A 5,835-nucleotide genomic window follows, 5' to 3' on the forward strand; every position below is an offset into this window, starting at 1 on the left:
TTTTTCGGGTTCAATGGCCCGTGTTTTTCACCGGTTTTCCAAAAAAGGCCGGTTTGACAGGTTTTCTCTTGTCTGATTGCCGAATGGTCTTATTAGCTTAAAAAACCGATGAGGCCACCGGTTCTGGTTTTTTCCGGTTCGACCGCCGGTCCGGTCCGGTTTTTTAAACTATGGTTGTGGGTGGATAGCTCCGATCACCAGGGTGGTGGGGCGGTCTGCCGCGGCGCCGTGAGTCGTGTTAGGATTAATCTTGATTGTGTATCTTTATTATATTTTCGTTTAGCATGTAGTCTAGTGTAGGTTGATGGTTGTCCCGTGAAGCTTCATCTCAGCATGCGGAGGAGGCGTGATGCCGGGCTGCCGGGCGATAGGCGAGCATGGCGAGATGCCGATGGCAGCGTGAGGCAGCATGTCCGTGTGATGCGGCAAGCACAGAGAGGCTGGAGTGTGACGGGCTGCACGAAGAGGTTGAACCGGGCGATCCGGTAAGTCATTATCAATTGCATACATTGCTAGTTTGGTTGGGTCTGTGGCCGTTGACGAGGCTGCCCAAGTACTGGCCGTGCATGTAGTTCTGCATGTTGAGGCGGTCAGATGCATAGTTGTTAGGATCCTGGAGCGATTCCTGGAGTAGGATAAGGCCAGTTAGTGAGTGTGGTCGTGCATGCATGGATTAGTTTGTTAGTGGCCGAGCGTGGCGGCCTGTTAGTTCGTGCGTGACTTAGTGGCCCGGCCAGGTTGTGCGTGAGGGCCAACAGTCTATGTATATATATGTCACGCCGAGCAATGAGAAAAGTGAGGCCGAGAGGGCTGGGAAAAACACAATGTAGTCTCTTGTTCCACCAAGGAGAAGGGCCTCTCGTGCAAAGTAACAGCTGGTCTTCTTCTTGGTTGTGTGTGTGTTGAGTTCCCCACCATGTGTGTGTGTGTTCTTGTGTTCTTGAGAGAAGAAGAGAGAAACCTCAGGAGAGTTGTGCGAGGCAGCTCGAGGTAGAAGAAGAAGGTCGGCGCTGCGAGAGGAGCGGCGCCAACAATTGGCATCAGAGCCTTGTCGATCCGCGACGGTGACAGGGGCGTGACGGACTCCATGTGAGGTGGAGGAAGGCGGTGCGGCGGACTCCATGCGAGATGGAGGCCGGCGGCACAAGGAGGAGGCTGGTGGCGGCGCGAGGCCGCTGGTGGCTTTGACGGCGCGAGGCCGTTATGAGGAGAAGACGGTGTGGCGATCGGCGCCGCGAAGGCGTCGTCCACGTCAAGAGATGGTCGTTGCATGCGGTAGGAGGTCGTGTTACACGATGCTGCGATGGCGTCGTCCACGGCAAGACGGCATGGTGATTGGCATCGCGAGGACGTCATCGACGACAAGATGGTCCATGGTGACCGGCGCTGCAACGGTGCCGGTGGCGGCGAGGGCCCGGTTGCGGCGTTGCGATGACGTCGTCAAATGGCGGTGGGTGATCCGCGTCGAAGATTGTGATGGACAGAGAATCAAGATTAGAGGGGAAAATATCAGGATTAATCTTGATTGTGTATCTTTATTATATTTTCGTTTAGCATGTAGTCTAGTGTAGGTTGATGGTTGTCCCGTGAAGCTTCATCTCAGCATGCGGAGGAGGCGTGATGCCGGGCTGCCGGGCGATAGGCGAGCATGGCGAGATGCCGATGGCAGCGTGAGGCAGCATGTCCGTGTGATGCAGCAAGCACAGAGAGGCTGGAGTGTGACGGGCTGCACGAAGAGGTTGAACCGGGCGATCCGGTAAGTCATTATCAGTTGCATACATTGCTAGTTTGGTTGGGTCTGTGGCCATTGACGAGGCTGCCCAAGTACTGGCCGTGCATGTAGTTCTGCATGTTGAGGCGGTCAGATGCATAGTTGTTAGGATCCTGGAGCGATTCCTGGAGTAGGATAAGGCCAGTTAGTGAGTGTGGTCGTGCATGCATGGATTAGTTTGTTAGTGGCCGAGCGTGGCGGCCTGTTAGTTCGTGCCTGACTTAGTGGCCCGGCCAGGTTGTGCGTGAGGGCCAACAGTCTATGTATATATATGTCACGCCGAGCAATGAGAAAAGTGAGGCCGAGAGGGCTGGGAAAAACACAATGTAGTCTCTTGTTCCACCAAGGAGAAGGGCCTCTCGTGCAAGGTAACAGCTGGTCTTCTTCTTGGTTGTGTGTGTGTGTTGAGTTCCCCACCATGTGTGTGTGTGTTCTTGTGTTCTTGAGAGAAGAAGAGAGAAACCTCAGGAGAGTTGTGCGAGGCAGCTCGAGGTAGAAGAAGAAGGTCGGCGCTGCGAGAGGAGCGGCGCCAACAAGTCGATCCCGCCGGTCGACGCGGTGGTCGTTGGCGGCCTAGCACGAGAAGGCCTAGGCGGCGGCCCCGAGACAGGCTTGTCGGCTCACCTCTTGACGTGGCGGCAACTTTGGTGGTGGTCGAGGCGGCAACAATGACTGAGCTTGGCTGCGGGCGGCTGACAGCTCGGCTATGGGTTGGTCAGCTGGTGGCGTCCTAGGCGTGGATCTGGGGGTGCTTGGCCCGGATCAGGCGGGTGGCGGACGTGGCGACCCCGAGGGGGCTCCCGTCGGCGGCGCTGCTATGGTGGCTGCATGGGCAGCGGCACGGCAACGCCGGTGGTCTGTGGCGGTGGAGATAGGGCCTTCTGTGCCTGGATCTGCGTTGGCAGGGCTGCAGCAAGGCGAGGTGGCTGCAGTGGTTTCTACAGCTGGTGATGGTTGGCGGTGGTGAGTTGTCTAGCGTGCCTGGTCATGTGGCTTGGACGAGGACGGTCGGCATGTCCGGAGACGGTTTGCTTGCTGGGCAGGCTTCGGGTGAAATCCTAGCTCAAGCTTGGTCGTCGTTGATGTCCTACGACATCGTTTCCTTCTTGGAAGCGTCATCATGGAGCCCCTTCACCACCATTATCGCCTCGGTCTCGGGCTCTCCGGGTGAAAACCCAAGTTTCGACCTTGGTCAGAGCAGCCGTTGGCGGCGTACTCATCGCTTCCCTCTTGGGGGAGACACCTTGTAGGTCTGGTCCCTTGTCAGTTCGTGGTGGCAAGGATGACTTTGCGGTTTCATCATCGGCCAGGCGAGTGCGCGGCCTCGGGCCGGTGAGGAAGTCGGAGAGGCGGCTTCGAAGAATAATGCTGTGGAGTGTCAGATCTAGTCGCGTGAGTGGCAGAGTCATCGGCTCGGGTGGAGCGCGGCCTCAGGGCCGGCTGGGAACTTGGAGTGGCGGCTCTGGAGAGCACCTCGGTGCTATGGAGTGGTCGTCGACTCTTGTGGAGTGTGGCCTCAGGGCTAGCATGTGTGAGTTGATGAGGTTTGCAAGCCGAAGTGGCAGCTCCGGGTCGTGTGGTAGGATGGCAACTCTGGTCGTTTGGGCGACAGTGAAGTTGGCTTATTGGGTATGCAGCCCCGGGGTGTGTTTCGTTGCATTGGTTTTCGGCCAGTTTTTTTTTATAAACTGGCCAATTCTCTTCTTAAAGCAAAGGCAGAGCTCCCGCCTGTTCTAAAGAAAAGCGTTGCTCTGTACTGTGATAGTGATTTTTTTTTACTTATGCTCTAATGTGATGGAAGATCCATGGCCGAGCCAGAGACAACGGATACACTGGATGTATATCTTATAATTAAATATCTCTGAATGGTACACTAGGAATGGATTGGGAATAGCTGCATTCTTTTTTTCTGTTATGTGATTATGCACTCGCTGGTTAATGTCGGTCTGAATTTTGATACTGTATTAGATTTTATTTATTTTCTAATTGTTGATGGTATCATGCATAAATGCTTGTGAGAAAGGAAAATAGACATGCAATAGACCATCATGAAATCTATGTGCAACGTGCAGTTTTTTTTTTTGCATGATAATACGTGTCTCATTATATCATAAGGATCATAGTACAAACCACGTACACACTGACCTGACAAAAACTGAAAAGACAGCAGAAATCTAATCTTGACACAAAGGAACACGAGCCAAGAATACATCATTGTACCATATGGCTCCCCCCCCCCCCCCCCCCCCCCCCCCTCCCTCTCCCGCGCAAAGAAAGAAAGATTGCTTGCTTGGTACGTGGAAGAAATAAAATGGTGAGTCGTTGGAGCTTGCTCCAAACAGAGTGAGACAATTCAATTCGTCCCCTGTGTCCAAATGTCTTCACCAGGTAAGGGACATGCAAGGGAAGTTAACAGGTCCTAGCAAAATCAGTGGAGAGCTTCATTTGCCGAATGCTGGTCAACTAAAACATTCACAAGCAATGCAGTTATTATCATCTTGGATTTGGCTATGCACGGTGCATTCATACGGTTTTCTTTTTGGTTATGCATGGTAGTAGGCTATCAGCCATCAATATATTGCATTTGTAGAACTATGAAACTGTGTGCTTAATATTCGTTGAGATGAAGCTACCAATATATCTTGTCTATTTTTTGAGGAAAAGAATATCCTTCTTTTGGGATGGCGCTATGTTAATCACATTTATTAGCTTGATAATAGCGACAAACTTGCTAGAGGGAAGTTATAAAGCGTCGCTAGGGTTTCTCATGCATGTGTAACTAAATCGTTGTCTGCAGAATGATCAAAAATAGTTCTCTTCATGTCTTTGTCGCCCATCCTAATTTATGAGGGCAGTGGGTGCAAGTTCATAATAGTTCATTACTGGTTTTTACAAATACGCATGTTCCACATGGGTACACATGTGATGATGTTAATAATTGATACTCTATTTATAGAAGCGAAGCTCGCAAAAAAGCTACTACCATTGATCCGAATTAATTGACGCAGCCTCTCTACAACATGAGGCAGTGTCAATTAATTTGGATCAGAGGGAGTAGTATTCATCCTACCAGACCAAGAATTTGTCTTTTTTTTTCATGTCGCATTACAACGTATTTCATCCTGAAATTTTACACACACACACACCTCATATCCTTGTTTACTTGTACAATTTTATTCAGCTTTTTTTAAACCGGAAATTTTGAATTCTGATTTTTTTCAAAAATTCAGCCTCTATGGAGGCCGAGATCCAAAACCCAAAACTCTATAGTTATATGTTATAATGACTTGGTTATTTGAAACTTGTTTCATACTTTAGTGTTTGGTTTTGACCTCAGGAAAGTCTTCCACTACAAATTTGGTCAATTCACCAACGACTATAAGCTCAAGATGGTGTGGCTGGTTTCGTTAAAAGAGGTGGTCTGGGTAAAATTTGGGACTTTGTAGAACCTGTTAGTGCTATTGTGGAAGTTATTAGTATAGAAACTTCACAACAACAAGTATATATGATCGAACTTCATTATGATCGTGTGATTTATGAGCCATTTTGGAATTTTTGGAATTTTTTGATCGATTTGCATCAGCAATACAGAACATAAAAGTTTGGAATTTGAAGTGTTGCGCTATTTCTTTCATTCATATTGAAGTAGGTCCAAAACCAATATATCCAAGAGAGGTCTACCATAATATGCACTATGTAGATGCTCAAATGAAAAAGGTTCGCATATAAATCCATGAGCAAATAGACTATTTTACTTCAGAAAAGACATAGTTATTGAAGTATAGATAACTCAACAGTAAGAAAATTCCTATGCATGCACTAATGAATTCATGGGTTGCGGGGCCATCAGGCTGATGGCATTGGTTATTACTTTATTTTAAAAGATATTTTCCAAATTTATTGCTTCTCTTCCTTTCGGTTTGCATGTTGCATCTCCATAAGCTTCCTTTGTTGTGATGTCTTCCATGAGTCCATCAATTGCAATCTTGCATGCATTATTTATTCTGATGGTAAGGTGTATACTAGCAGTATTCAAGTTAGGATGTTTTCCTATTAGCTCTACT

Source organism: Triticum aestivum, chromosome 1B (assembly GCF_018294505.1).
Source record: "Triticum aestivum cultivar Chinese Spring chromosome 1B, IWGSC CS RefSeq v2.1, whole genome shotgun sequence".
NCBI classification, from domain to species: domain Eukaryota; kingdom Viridiplantae; phylum Streptophyta; class Magnoliopsida; order Poales; family Poaceae; genus Triticum; species Triticum aestivum.